Here is a 16,324-nt window from a genome sequence, read left to right as displayed (position 1 = left end):
GCATCCGATCCAAACTTTCTAGGAATCCAGCAAACAAAGGTTAGTCAAGCGATCCCGTGATGTTTCCCCGATGCACAAATTTGATGTAGATTTAATTTTCGCCACGCGATGTTTTTACTCCATCCTGATGAAGTAGCACGCTCACCGCAATATTTTTTAGTGTGTTTCAATTTCAGGCCGTAATTGTTTTGTAACAGTGTTCGATTTCATTATCAATGTGGTGTTTGAGGTATAACTCTTGTGCCCTGCCAGATGTACAGGGCCGGACGAGCTGATCAGGGCATCAACGTTGGTCTTTCTCTAAATTATATTGCAAGGGCATATGAAAAGAAGGTAATAGCATCAATTGAAACACACTAGAGTCATTTTGCGGTGAAATCTATTGAACCTTAGATTTTTGATACTATGTTGTCTTTGTTTCTGTGCATTATAAACTCTCAAGGCATAATGTTTCACCATTGAATAATTCAAAGTTATACCTGTTGACATTAATAATATATAGAAAAAAAAATCCTTGGTTGAGTTCTGTAAATGTGTCCCTGTTCCATCTATGTGCTGCGCAGTTAAAGATCAACAGATGGAAGCAAAAGAAACTGATGCAAGTGGATAAAAAAAAGAGTGCAAATGACGTTCAAAATGCACATGCCAGACGGGCTGGACTGAATGTAGTGAAGGTTGAGAAGCAAGTTCTAGGTAAGCGTGCAATCCAGGAACAAGCTGTGCAGCAGGCAAATGCTAAAGGAGTACTGTAGGCAGTACCGGAAATTTTTCTGCAGTGTCCTGGACTATTGTTTGTAATCCAGAGTTGCAACACCAAAACCGTACCAATCTGTCAGTCGAGGTAACGATGATTTTTTTTAAAAACTCAGTATTCTTGTTTCACAAATCTTGAGACACAAATAACACTTCATATGCACCTATTTGTTAATGCTTAAAGGTCGCGGAGAGCAGTCGATCTGATGGATTGGTTTTTCCTCACGGTCGCGGTGTCGGAACATTGGATGTGGCCCAAAGAAGTAGTATCTCATCAATCGGAGGAAGAATCTTTACTGATCTGCGGCATGAGAATAAAGGAGAGGTGATAGCACCGTTGATCAAGCAAGAATTATGTCAAAGACTTTTGTTATTCGAATTTAATCAATAAAATTATCTGTGTTTTCGTGTGTCATAGACTTGCGAGGAAAATAACAGGGGTCACGCCAGTCCATGCCAGGAACAAAGGCTTCAACAGATTGGATATACTGGTGACAATTTGAAGATGATGAGGCAAGGTCCTTTCAAAGGATCCCCATTGGCGTTCAGCATGAGAGGTCCTTCCAGAGGATCTCCGATGGCTTTCAAGATTGTCAACGAAATATCCAATGCACGGAGGATGTCGCCAAGATGTGCTGAGGAGTGCACACATGAGGAAAAAAGGTGACGACACGACCATGTTCCCTGTATGTAAATCCTGCTTTAGATTGTAGAGTGAAAGCAGAAGCACGACCGTGCCTCTTTTGATCATATAGTGCAAAGAAAAGCACGGCCGTGCCTTTTACATGCACATGCACGTGGATTTAGTGCTTCTGGTTTACACCACGTATGTTCCTGCCAAAAACTTACGGCTAAATCATGCTACATTATTATACATATGTTTTAAAGCTTTCAAAATGATAAAATAAGATGTAAATGTCTCAGGTGCCTCTGATATCTAATTTTTTTGCAACCTTCATGTGCAGGACTTCACAGGGAGCACGACACATGAGTCAAATAACTGCATGATTCCTTTAGACACCCTTAAGGGAAAAGAACCTATAGATGAGCAAGAAGTATGCAGGGACGGTTATTGCGACAACAAACATGTTGAGGTGGAAGGAGTGCAAGTAGTTGGGTTTACGGGTACCAGAGAATCAGATAACAGCATCATTCCTGAAGATGACAGAATAGAAGGAGGCAACAACGTTCGAGAAGTAGTGATGGACTGGACATCTAGCAGTGGTGGCACCCCCGCAGCTGACAAGCAAGCAAGCTGCAACATCTTTGTCAGAAACGAGCTAATTCCTGGACATGAAAGGGATGATATCTCAAGTGACAATGATGACGACCCCAATGGAGACACGTTAGACGGCATCGATGTCGGGAAGGCAATGCAAGAAGAGAAAGAAATGGATGACATGTTCAAAGGAAGCGCATACCCGTCGATCGAGGAAGTAACGCCAGCACGTGAACCATAGGATGGGTTGCATTTCAAAACAAGGGACGATGCCTTCTTTTTCTTCTGCACATTTGCCAGAAAGGCTGGTTTTTCGGTGAAGCGATCAACCACCAGAAGAGCAGGCCCCGAGCAAGAGGTTGACAAGCAAGTGTTCCGTTGCACAAAGGAAGGTGTGAACAAAACGACCGAGAGACTTGTGAAGCACAGAAGGAGCAATTGCTTGATTAGGACATGTTGTCTGGTTGAAATAACAGCAAAAAGAGATACAGAGAGGGGAGTATGGTACTTAAGGAATGTTCGCCTAGAACACAACCATGTGCTACACCCGTGTCATTGGATGCTGAAATTTACTAGGTGCTATAAGAACATGAGGCCCGAAGAGAAATTTTTTATCCAGGTCCTGCAGAAGGCAAGGCTAGAGCCAAGAAAAATCATGCAGATCTTCACTTCCATGGGTAAAACGAGGCGGGAAATTATGTTTGACACTATTGACATAAGCAACATTGCATGCCAGGACAGAGCTGGACACAGAAACACGGATATCGAGGATACGATGAATCTGTTTGCGGAAATGCAGAGGAAGAGGGAAGGGTTTCGTCATGTCGAAGAAATCGATGGAAACAATGTGGTTCGAAGCCTGTTCTGGACAGACTCATTGTGCAAGATGAATTATGGCCTGTACGGAGATTTCGTGTCTTTTGACACCACATTTTCTACGAACATATACGGATTACCGTTTGCACCAATAATCGGGGTTGACAACCATGGGTCGTCCGTCCTTTTTGGAATAGGCCTCTTAAAGGATGAGACGATAGGGTCATTCAAATGGCTCCTAAGTACATTTGTTGAGGCAATGGGAGGAAAGGAACCAAAGTTCATAATAACAGACCAGGACAAGGCGATGAAGGCGGCGATAGAGCAAGCACTTCCGAATACCAGGCACAGGTTCTGCTTGTGGCATATAAGGAAGAACATGAAGGAGAACAATGCGACAGTGTTTGCGCAACATCCAGGGATATGTGATGAGTTACATCTAATAATCAAAAACTCACTAAATGCAGATGAATTTGAAGGCTCGTGGAAAAGAGCGATTTCAAAATATAAAGCAGACGGAAACAGGCATCTGAATGCATTGTGGGACCTTCGTACATTCTGGGTACCAGCCTACTTCAAGGACTGCTTTTATCCATTCTCATCGACGACCACACGTAGTGAGAGCACAAACTCAATGTGGAAAAATCATGTGAACCACAAGGATACCATAACGATGTTTGTTGGTGCGTACAACATCATCCAGCAAAATTGCCTTGCTACGCTTGACAAGAAAAGGCACCGGACAGAAGAGAAGGTACCTTCACGAGAGACATGTTTCCCAATAGAAACAGAAGCAAGTGAAATATACACTAATGGAATTTTCAGGAAATTCCAGCTAGAGCTGCGCAACCGTACATACTACAAGTGTCACGACCTGGCAAAAGGTAGGCAATACCTTTTAGAAAGGATCTCATCGCAAGATAAATACAGGAAACCGTACCCAGGTGAGGAATTTGATAGGTCTGAGTTCAGGGTAGATGTGGATGAGCATAAGGAAATATACAGGTGCAGCTGCAAGAAGATGACTAGGGATGGCATTCAGTGTTGCCACGTACTTAAGGTTATGGACCAGACATGCATGGTTGAACACCTTCCAAAATCCTTTATCATCCCCAGATGGACCAGGAATTGGTCAGATAGCTTGAGACTACTGGCTACAAGTCAAGGTGACAGCATGACCGCACAAGAAGATGAAACTATGAGATTCGGTCTCGTGTATGCAGAGGTGTCCGATATATGTTGACATGCTTGCAAAAAGGACAAGGCATACAATGTGCTACTTGAGTGTATGCAAGAAATGAAAATAAAAGTCATGACTGCACTTGCTGATGAAACAGACATGGGCAAAAATCCATGTGACGCAAGTCTGAAAAATCCAGCTTTGGCTGGCTTGAAGGGAAGGAAAAAAGGGGACCGAATCAAAGCTGGCTCTAAGAAGAACATAAAAAGAGGTAGACCCAGTTGTAGCCGTTGCAAATCAAAGGGGCATACGAAATCTAGTTGTCCTACTAACCCAGAAGTGATTGAAAGAATTAGGATTCAAGAGGAGAAGATGAAAGCACGGGAGGAGAAAAAGGCAAGATCAATGAAATGGCCGACAACACCAACGACAGCCTCGAGAATATCAAACGGAGAAGGAGAATGCACTCTTGTCCCCGGGCCAAGACTGTTAACACCATCATCAACGCGAACAACACCACTGACAACGCCAGCTACCACACTGACAAAAGAGCATAGAAAGCAAAGTCCTGTAAGCACTCCAGAATCTAGTGTCACACAGGCGAGGCACACAAAATGTCAGCAACCAAACTTGTTGAAGCAACAGCATTTGCGGATCTAAATTGAGAAAAGAAAGCACAAAATGGAGACTGTTTTCTACCGGCGAACAATACGAGTGAAGAATTGAAAGGTAAAAGGAGGTTCTGAACAGAAATAATATAATCTACGCTATTTTGGACCGTAGAATATTTGCTTCCTAATACTTGAAGAAATGTACCCATGACGAATTATTCTAATTTTTGTTTTCTTCCGTGTATTGTTTTTAATAGGAGAACGACGATGCTGATATTTGTGGAGAGAAGATTTGTTCTCTTCAAAAAACAGTTCCATCTGTTGTTTTTAATAACATGACTTATTTTTTCTTGTGGAGTTGTAAGTTTTGTAACTCTGTTTTGAGGCACAGCCGTGCGCTTGTAAAACGGTTCCTCTCGTGGCCTTATGATGGTGCCTCTGATATTTAAAGTCTGAAAGGATGGCCGTGCATGTGAAATTATAACTCTTTTTTGTCCTGATGGCGTTGCACCTCTAACATTTTTATGTTCCAGTATTGTTTTTGAATATGCGGAGCGATAGAAAACATTTTGAACAACGGTCGGGGGCATGCGTTTTCTGCACATATCGACGTGCCGCTCGCAGAGGGAAACGTTTTTGTATAACGATCGAGTGCCTCTCCACTCGATTACATACATAGAGTTAGTGAAGAAAAAATCGTGCCTCTACTGGACGGCTGTGCATCTCCCGATAGAAATTCCGTGCTTCTGGAAGAAGCACAGCCGTGCCTCACGGAGGGAAACATTTTGTACAACGATCGGAGTGCCTCTCCACTCGTGTACTGTTTTCACATGGAGTGCCTCTCCACTAGAATCACGGTCGTGCCTCTACAAGTGACATGTCAGACGTGACATTGTATGGTCAATAGATGGGTCACGTACCACATACATAGAGTCAGTGAAGAAAAAATTGTGCCTCTACCGGACGGCCGTGCATCTCCCGATAGCAACTCCGTGCTTCTGGAAGAAGCACAGCCGTGCCTCATGGAGGGAAACATTTTTGTATAACAATCGGAGTGCCTCTCCACTCGTGTACTGTTTTCACATGGAGTGCCTCTGCACTAGAATCACGGCTGTGCCTCTACAAGTGACATGTCAGACGTGACACTGTATGGTCAATAGATGGGTTACGTGCCACATACATAGAGTGAGCGGAGAAAGAATCGTGCCTCTACCGGACGGCCGTGCATCTCCCGATAGCAATTCCGTGCTTCTGGAAGAAGCACAGCCGTGCCTCGTGACGAAAAAAGAGAGAGCAAAAAACATATTTATTTTTTCATTTTTCTGTAATGCGCGAGAGGAACAATGAGAGGCACTGCATTCACATTGGAGGGCTGTTTATCTTATTCGGGGGCACTGCACTTCTTTTTCTCCAAATAACAATGATTTTAGGCACTTATCTCATTGCAGGGCTGTTTTTGTATTCACATCATGAACCTTCACATCGTGGTAGTCCAACTTGGTTTACCTACCATGATTACCACCTACAAAACCTAAAGCGGCGGCACCTAAATTCAGAATAGCACTGACATTTGACGCGATAGGTGTAGCAGCAATTAAATGAGGCCATGGAAAAACCCACTCACGGTTGAGGAACCGAGGAGTCTACCACTGCCCGTTGGGAGGTTGCCACATACAGAAAATGCAACGCCCACTTCGTTGCTCGGACGAACCGCCTTCCGCTCCAGTACGAATCAACCGCACAGAAAATACCTTCCTAACTGCACCTGCCTTTGTGTGTATGACATATGGGCCAATCACTTGTTGGGTCCACCTGTCATATACCCAAAGTCAGGTGCAGTAAGTCACTGAAGCTCAGTCCTTCGTCTTCCTCTCCACCTTAGCCTCACCATTTCCCCGCTCTCCAACTTCCTCTTAAAAACTTCGCAACACCACTGTCACGAACACTCCCACATCTTCCTCTCCCACGCCTTCCTCTCCGCCTTAGCCTCACCATTCCCCCCGCTCTCCAACTTCCTCTTAAAAACCTCGCAACACCACTGTCACGAACACTCCCACGCCTTCCTCTCCCACGCCTTCCTCTCCGCCTTAGTCTCACCATTCCCCCCGCTCCATCTTCGAAGGAAAACCACGGCAAGCAATGGAAGCCGTGGCATCCCAGAAGCGTCTCCGTGAAATGTCGTCGGAGCAGGCCACCCAGCTTGAAGACGACGTCGCCCACGCCAAGAAGCACGACTACACCAAAGTACTGAAGGAGGTTGAAGCCCACGGCAAGGAGCCCCTGTGCGTCGTCTGCACCAGCAATCCCGAAGAAGCCGATGAGATGATCAAGAAGATGAGGCTGAAGCTCGCTGGCATGATCGACGGGATCATCGGCGTTGATGTTGAGTACACAAGAGAAGATGAGCCGAACCAGAGGGCAGCAGTTCTGCAGCTATGCTTGGAGGAAATGGTGCTCGTCTTCCAAATCACCGCGGCTACAAAAATTTGAGCAAATCTACTAATTCAACCTATTCTCGTGCAAATTTGTGCATTGCTATTTTCCTGCCTGAAAGTTCTATTAAACTAGTTTCTGAACTAGATGTTTTAACTATAGAGTTCAAATAGAACGAAAAGGGCATTTTGCTGCGTTAAATACTAGTACTTGAATACTACATGCAATTCATGTATTGCAGAAGTTCAAAAATTTCTATACGAGAAGTTCTGCTATACCAACAGTTGATATGTTAGAAAAAAGGGAGTAAGCAGGAGAAATATATGAGAAACAAAAATGAAGATCAACATTTCATGCTGGAGAACTTCAACATTTCCTACTCAGATGTCTTGGTGGCAATATCACATAAAAAGAGTTGGCAGTAAGTTTAATAAAACTAGTTCAATTAATCAGTAGTACTGGCGCGTGATGTCCGATGAAACTAGTTTGTGAAAGATGTTCTGACACATGTTACACAAACGTAGTCAGGAAAAAACCTACAAACAAAAACAAATGAATTCCAAAAGATTCCTACTTGAGAAGTTTTGCTATACATACGAGTAGGTGGTAAAATTGCATAAAATATGTAAGTTGGAAGTCATGTGTTCGTCGGTTTTGCTGCTTGAAGTTTAATTAAACTAGTGATGCACTGCCGTTGCTACAAACTTGCAGGCCCGACTGGCTCGACGGATTCCTGAAGGAAAAGATGTACACCTTTGTTGGTTTTGACATCACCAGGGACCAAGAGATGCTGAAGAAGTCAGGATTGGAGATCAACCCCGGGAAGTTCGTTGACATGCATAAGAAATGGAGGCATCCATACACCCACAAGCCGTACGACTCCCTGGCAGATGTTGCAGGCATTCTTGTCCACCCCTTCTATAAGCACATGAAGCAAAAGATCAACCGCAAGGAAGACCACAAACCGTGGGGGATAGCGCCACTGCCAGACTACCTGATCCAGTATGCAGCGATAGATGCATACGCCACATACAAGGCTCGGACGATAATCAACCTCGTCATGAAGGGTTTTTACAGGATCAACTATGAAGAGACATATGGAATAGTCTACGACTTCTAGAGGTGATGGGACAACAATGTCTGTGGCTTTAAAAAGATGCTTGTATCTTCTTTTGTTCACTTTCGTAGTTTGGTTTCATAACGTTCAATAACTTTGCTTGTGTAATGTGTTTCAGTATTGAACACTAGTTTGCTTGTATCATGTTCATATTTTGATTATGTGGTTTGAACAAATTTGCTAGCTTGCTATTCTCTCTATCCACCGTGTCAAAAATTTGATAGTTTCAGAACAAAACTATGAGTCTGCTCTTAAACAATAGTTATGGGAAAGGCTAAAAAGAAACAGAAATTTCACCTGATAAAATGGGATGTGAAGAAAATTACCTAACATTTTCTTCACGTATAGACGTGCCTCGGATATAAGCAAACTAGTGTTCAATACTGACACATGTATTGCCTCTTCCCGTGTACAGTTTCACATGTATTGCCTCTTCCCATGAATCACGGTCGTGCCTCTACGAGCGACATGTCACGGGTGACATTTGTACGGTCAACAGTTCTATCGTAGAAGCATCCGTGCACCTACCGTAGACGAATCCGTGCATATACTGTAAACGCATCCGTGCACCTAACGTAGAAGCCCACCTTGAGCGGACGAAGACGCATCCGTGCATCTACCGTAGACGCACCCGTGCGTCTTTCTAGTGTACATCCGTTGTTTTCGGGTTATTTTGTGATGTAAAACATACAAAGAACACAAGTTTTTCAAAGCGAGCTATCTAATGCGCTCCGTGGAGCAAAGTACGTGCACCAACTACGTAAGCCGTACATACCCATGTATCCATAGCGCTTGCACCTGTGGATTTATGGCGTACGCACCCGTGGACCTAAGGCGTACATACCCATGGATCCATAGCGCTTGCATCCATGGATGTATAGCGTACGCACCCGTGTATCTAAGGCGTACATACCCATGGATCCGTAGCGCTTGCATCCGTGGATGTATAGCGTACGCACCCGTGGATCTAAGGCGTACATACCCATGGATCCATAGTGCTTGCATCCGTGGATGTATAGCGTACGCACCCGTGCGTCTTACCAGTCAACATCTGTGGTTTTCGTTTTACATCACCAAAGCTGACTAGTGGGGTCGTCCTGGGGCAACTCATCAGGCAAGCGAGTCAACGCACGAACGACTCGTCTCCCGCTGGCCAACAGGGCAGCGACAGCTGCCATGCTTCGCCAGTTCTGACGGGTCCTATTAAATGTAGGAACCACCGCTACCTTCTTCCCCACTCGATCAGTCGACCGCTCCACTCGTCCACCCAACCCCCCCCCCCCCCCCGAGGCAAAAAAAACCTCGAATTGCTGGCTCGTGTTTTCAGATCCACCGCGCACATCGTTCTCGTTCATCATCAGCAATGGAGAGAGAGACGTGCCGTGCCCCTAGCACCAAGACGGTGAGACTGCCTACGCCGTTCTCTGGGTGTGCGGTGGTGGTCGAAGATGCAAGGTAGTGGTGGTTCTACCATAGAGTCACTGAAGAAAAAATCGTGCCTCTACCGGACGGCCGTGCATCTCCCGATAGCAATTCCGTGCTTCTGCAAGAAGCACAGCCGTGCCTCGCGGAGGGAAACATTTTTGTATAACGATCAGAGTGCCTCTCCACTCGTGTACTGTTTTCACATGGAGTGCCTCTCCACTAGAATCACGGCCGTGCCTCTACAAGTGACATGTCAGACGTGACCTTGTATGGTCAATAGATGGGTTACGTGCCACATACATAGAGTCAGTGAAGAAAAATCGTGCCTCTACCGGACGGTCGTGCATCTCCCGATATCAATTCCGTGCTTCTGGAAGAAGCACAGCCGTGCCTCGCGGAGATAAACATTTTCCACTCGTGTACTGTTTTCACATGGAGTGCCTCTCCACTAGAATCACGGTCGTGCCTCTACAAGTGACATGTCAGACGTGATATTGTATGGTCAATAGATGGGTTACGTGCCACATACATAGAGTCAGTGAAGAAAAAATCGTGCCTCTACCGGACGGCCATGCATCTCCCGATAGCAATCCTGTGCTTCTGGAAGAAGCACAGCCGTGCCTCGCGACGAAAAAAGAGTGAGCAGAAAACATATTTCTTTTTCATTTTTCTGTAATGCGCGAGAGGAACAATGAGAGGCACTGCATTCACATTGTAGGTCTGTTTATCTCATTGGGAGGCACTGCACTTCTTTTTCTCCAAATAACAATGATTTTAGGCACTTATCTCATTGCAGGGCTGTTTTTGTATTCACATCATGAACCTTCACATCGTGGTAGTCCAACTTGGTCTACCTACCATGATTACCACCTACAAAACCTACAGCGGCAGCACCTAAATTCAGAATAGCACTGTCATTTGACGCGATAGGTGTAGCAGCAATTAAATGAGGCCATGGAAAAACCCATTCACGGTTGAGGTACCGAGGAGTCTACCACTGCCCGTTGGGAGGTTGCGACGCAACCTGTCCACTCCACCATCACTTCTAGTCTAGTTTGACCGGTCCATACGCACCCATACGTCTAGCACATGCATCCATGCACCTTGTACGTAAGTACACGATCTAGCATGCGAAAATACACGTGGACCTAAAACATACGCACCCATACGTCTAGCACATGCGCAGACGTGAACCTACCACGTACACACACTTGTGTCTTCCTAGTGTAGATCCACGGTTTACACATCCGTGGACCTACCACGTTCGCGCACCTAAAACGAAAATCCATGGACCCGAAACGCAAACACCCGTGCGTCTAGAGGTGTACATCCATGATTTTCGTTTTACATCACCAAATTTACTTGCAAAAAATGCAAACATCCGTGTTTGCCTCTAGCATATCCACAACCGTGGCCCTACCACATACACACAATTGCGTCTTCCTAGGCTCACTGTTTGTCATGAAAAACTTACAGAGAACACAATCAAGAAATAATACTAATGTGCTACGTGGACCAAAGTACGTGGACATACCGCGTATGCATCCGTGCACCTTGTACGTAAGTAATCGTACCGAGGAGCATCCGTGGATCTACGACGTGCTTACCCGTGCATCTTTTTAGTATACAACCGTGGTTTTCGTTGTTCCTGTAAAAAAAAAACCACACCTACATTTTTACGCCCAACACATGCAGACCCGTGGACCTAGCGTGTATGAATCCGTGGATCTACCCTGAACATATGCATGGCCTAAATTATACGCTCCTGTTTTTGTGCCCAGCACATGCACAGCCGTGGACCTACCGTGTACACATCCGTTGTTTCCGTTTTACATTCTTACGTCCATAATTCATACAAAAGCATGCAAACATAGAAAAAGTACTACATAGCTACTCCTCATCGGAGTTGTTAACTACCTCCTCCGGCACCGGCTCCTCCTCCACTTCGGACTCGTGTGCTACCATTTCCGCGTCAAGTACTTGGAATAAAGTGTCCTCGTCCGCCTGCATCTGTCGTATAAGTTGCCTGTTGGCCTCCACTTCGGCTTCATCCTGGATGGACTCCATGATGGCCTGCTGCAAGTCCTCATCGTCTTCCATCTGGTCCTCCTCATCTTCGTCCATTAGATCCTCATCGTCATCGTCTTTCGTCTGCTCCTCGTCGTCGTCTTCTGTCTCCTCCTTCCCCTCATCGTCCTTCGTCTGCTCCTCCTCCTTGCCTTCTGTCTGCTCCTCCTCCTCCTCCTCGCCTTCTGTCTGCTCCTCCTCCTCCTCATCATATTCCATCTGCTCCTGCTCCTCCTCGTCGTCTTCCGTCTGCTCCTCCTCCTTATCTTCATCGTCTTCCGTCTGCTCCTCCTCCTCGTCTTCCGTCTGATCCTGCTCCTCCTCCAGTTCGGTCTCGTTTACTGCCATTTCCACGTGAGGAATGTCGAATAGAGCGTCCTCCTCCGCCTACATCTGCCGTATAACTCGCCGGTTGGCCTCCACTTCAGCCTCATCCTGGATGGACTCCATGATGGCCTGTTGCTCCACAATCATCTCGACTATTGTGTGTGACTCCTCCATTTCGTCCTCTTCCTCATCTTGTGGCTGCTCCTCCTCCTCGTCTTCCGTCTGCTCCTCCTCCTCATATTCCTCCATTAGATCCGGCAGGTGCCCTCCTTCCTCGTCTTCTGTATGCTCCTCCTCCTCGTCTTCCGTCTGCTCCTGCTCCTGATTCTTCTCATCCTCCTCGTGCTCCGGCAAGTCCGGAGGCAAGCCGCCAGTGATCCGGGCGGCGCGCCTAGATTGGATATCCGCCTCAATCTGCATCCGACGCTCAGGAGTGAGCATGGCATAGGTGGTGATCTTACAGCGGACCATGAAGACACTCGGGGGGGGGGGTGGCTGAAGAGGAAACGAAATCTTAGATATAGAAGAAAGGAAGAGCTCGGGTGAAGGGGCAGAGAGAAAACAGGTAGGCTTAAATAACGGGAATTGCTTTTGGTCGGCGAGCCAGACGGGTGACACGCTGTGTTCACACCACAGCGACGAGGGCGGCGGCGCATGGTTGCATTTTTTAAAGGGTCGTGTACACGAACAGTCACACGAAACAAAAACTGCATCTCCACGCATTTACACAGAGTTACTGTTAACCTACTTAAATGTGGCAACCTCACCCCCACCCCTCCACACACCCTCACTACCACTCCACTGCTCCACGCACCCCACTACCCCACTACTGACGGTTCAGAGTCCCCAGGGGCTGCACTCCTGTGCTTATAGGGGCTGCGCTCCTGTGCCTCTAGGGGCTGCGCTCCCATGCCTATAGGGGCTGCACTCCCGTGCCTTTCAGTGGCCGCAGTGCCGTGCCTGTTAGAGGCTGCACTCCAGTGCCTATAGGGGCTGCGCTCCCGTGCCTACAGGGGCTGCACTCCCGTGCCTTTTAGCGGCTACACTGCCGTGCCTACAGGGCCTGCACTCCAGTGCTTATAGGGGTTGCGCTCCCGTGCCTATAGGGGCTGCACTCCCGTGCCTTTTAGTGGCCGCAGTGCCGTGCCTGTTAGAGGCTGCACTCCAGTGCCTATAGGGGCCGCGCTCCCATGCCTACAGGGGCTGCACTCCCGTGCCTTTTAGCGGCTGCACTGCCGTGCCTACAGGGCCTGCACTCGAGTCCTTATAGGGGCAGCAGCTCCCGTGCCTTTTAGTGGCCGTAGTGTCGTGCCTGTGAGAGGCTGCACTCCAGTGCCTATAGGGGCTGCGCTCCCATGCCTACAGGGGCTGCACTCCCGTGCCTTTTAGCAGCTGCACTGCCGTGCCTACAGGGCATGCACTCCAGTGCTTATAGGGGTTGCGGCTCCCGTGCCTCTAGGGGTTGCGCTCCCGTGCCTTTTAGTGGCCGCAGTGCCGTGCCTGTTAGAGGCTGCGCTCCCGTGCCTACAGGGACTGCACTCCCGTGCCTTTTAACAGCTGCACTGCCGTGCCTACAGGGGCTGCACTCCAGTGCTTATAGGGGCTGTGGCTCCCGTGCCTCTAGGGGATGCGCTCCCGTGCCTTTTAGTGGCCGCAGTGCCGTGCCTGTTAGAGGCTTCACTCTAGTGCCTATAGGGGCTGCGCTCCCGTGCCTACAGGGACTGCACTCCCGTGCCTTTTAGCAGCTGCACTGTCGTGCCTACAGGGGCTGCACTCCAGTGCTTATAGGGCTGTGGCTCCTGTACCTCTAGGGGCTGCGCTCCCGTGCTTATAGGGGCTGCACTCCCGTGCCTTATAGTGGTTGCAGTGCCGTGCCTGTTAGAGGCTGCACTCCAGTGCCTATAGGGGCTGCGCTCCCGTGCCTACAGGGACTGCATTCCCGTGCCTTTTAGCAGTTGCACTGCCGTGCCTACAAGGGTTGCACTCCAGTGCTTATAGGCGTTGTGGCTCCCGTGCCTCTAGGGGCTGTGCTCCCTTGCCTTTTAGTGGCCCAGTGTCGTGCCTGTTAGAGGCTGCACTCCAGTGCATGTAGGGGCTGTGCTCCCGTGCCTATAGGGACTGCACTCCCGTGCCTTTTAGCAGCTGCACTGCCGTGCCTACAGGGGCTGCACTCCACTGCACTTACGAATGATAAAGATTACATAGTTCAAATGATAAAGATTACATAGTTCAAGTGATGAAGATTACATAGTTCAAATGATCCAGATTACATAGTTCAAATGATAAACATTAGATAACAGCCTGATGGATACATGACATTGAATGATGAAGATTACATAGTTCAAATGATCCATATTACAGAGTTCAAATGATAAAGATTAGATAACAGGCTGATGGATACATGACATTGTAGTGCCAAATGATGAAGATTACATAGTTCAAATGATGAAGATTACATAGTGCAAATGATCCAGATTACATAGTTCAAATGATAAAGATTAGATAACAAGCTGATGGATACATGATATTGTAGTGCCAAATGACAAAAATTACATAGCCTAATTGTCATTAGGTCCAGGATTGCAGCAAATGACATCATTTCTTTCTTTGACCCATGCCCAACGAGAAGTCTGCTTCGGCTGTGGCGAAAAAGGTTGCTTTATTAACCAATCAATGACCTGCCCATGGTTGTGAATGTTAAAGTGTTCATGTTCTTCCCTTGTTGTACACAGAGCAACTTGTATTGCAAGATCACGTCGACAATCTTTTTCCCTCTTCTTCAGCTTGGTGATCTCGCGCTCCTTTTCGTCAATTGTTCTTTCCCCAACGTCCTTATAAAAATAGTAGTCTGAAAAGGCTCTACAAGCCGCATTCAATGCATCAATCGCTTCCACCCAGTCGTTCATTTTTTCATCAATAAATTTGCGTTCACGCTTCGCCGCTGACTAAGCAGAAACCTCGGCGTAAATGAACGGTGTCATCCTGCATTTCAGAGAATGACTATTCAATACGCACTAATTATTCGATACTCACCCAAGCAAGATTTTGTGCATTCCAATATATCTAAGATAATTGCCAAAATAAATCCTACTCGATACTTCACTAAAACACATTTTGTTAACATTATAAGTTAAATTTTCCAAACAAGATATAACAATGCATGGCTTTCCGCACCAAAAAAGTGTGCGCTGCAGAAGGCCTCAGAGGCGTGCCTTTCGGCTAGTTGGTTTGAAGGAGAGGGCACCCCTATACTTTGCTCTTTGCGACCTAGGGTTTCTCTAAGAAGTAAATAATCTAAGATGTAACAATTGTAGCATAAAAAGAACATTTAACAAAAAAATTGGATGAATCGGAGGAGAAGACTACAAGGAACAAAGTTATGGAAAGATTTTTGTTAGGGAATCACCTTTTCGCGAGGATTCGATTCGGATCTTTGAGGGTAACGAGATAGGAGGAGAGCAGAATAGAAGCAGGAAGCTCGGGGCGAATGAATGGGGAAAGTGATTGTGGTGGGACCCGCGCAACCACTCCATAATACTATATCGAAGCAGGTTCAGGACCCAGACGCCATTTCGCAACCTGCCATTGTGAAGCTGACATGTGGATTCGTCGGCAAGCTGGCCCACATGTCAGTAGGTGAGCCTTCGCAAGAAGTTTTCACATGTTCCCACTCCACCACCAAACGTCAGAAAGCATGTACTTACCACCAACACCACCTTTCCTCCAATAATTATTCTGTCAACGCGAGCCTCTCTATATCTCCTAACCAGAGTTACTTGCTCTTCCGCTTTATCATCAGATCTGGTTCTTTCAGTTTAGCGCGTTCCCCTGTTTCTGTCTACGGTTCGTATGTCTTACTTAGACCTCCACTCTTTTTTGCAGTGCGAATTAACTAGCGTTCGTGGGATTCCTGTATATGTTACCTGTTTTAAATATCCAATCTCTGCAACTAGTGGTAGATGTGTGAATGTTTTACATATAAACATTAACATCAAAGGATGTACATAACTATGTCCTCTTTTCAGATTAAATTGAGTATATATCACTAATGCATAGTCTTGTCATAAATGCATACACATGTTGTCAAATATCTATATAGTTTTTTTCCAAATCTGTTGCAACTCAGTCTTATATATTGTTTTATTTACAAATATTTGCCATAAATCTGCTCCATCTCAGTCTTAAAAATTGTTTTGGATTCGCAGACAGCGATGAACTCCAATGTTTGCTGGAACCTCGATTGTGGTGGTGGTGAATCAGCTGTTGACCACTCATTCATGATTGTCCCTTTGCCTCGTTGTTATGAGTCGAGCCTGGTAAATTTTCGGTGCCGGTAGCAAGAACATTTTGTTTCGTGGCTTTGCCTCTAGTGTTCT

The 16,324-nt window shown here is 46.5% G+C and overlaps 1 pseudogene; it reads left to right on the top strand.

The window, feature by feature from the left end:
* The first annotated feature begins 252 nt into the window (after positions 1-252).
* On the top strand, positions 253-4,628 carry LOC123408435 (annotated as a pseudogene).
* Positions 4,629-16,324: the final 11,696 nt, after the last annotated feature.

Source organism: Hordeum vulgare, chromosome 7H, assembly GCF_904849725.1.
Source record: "Hordeum vulgare subsp. vulgare chromosome 7H, MorexV3_pseudomolecules_assembly, whole genome shotgun sequence".
Taxonomy (NCBI): Eukaryota; Viridiplantae; Streptophyta; class Magnoliopsida; order Poales; family Poaceae; genus Hordeum; species Hordeum vulgare.
Note: the sequence above shows the minus strand (reverse complement) of the source record. Positions and strands in the feature narration are given on the sequence as shown.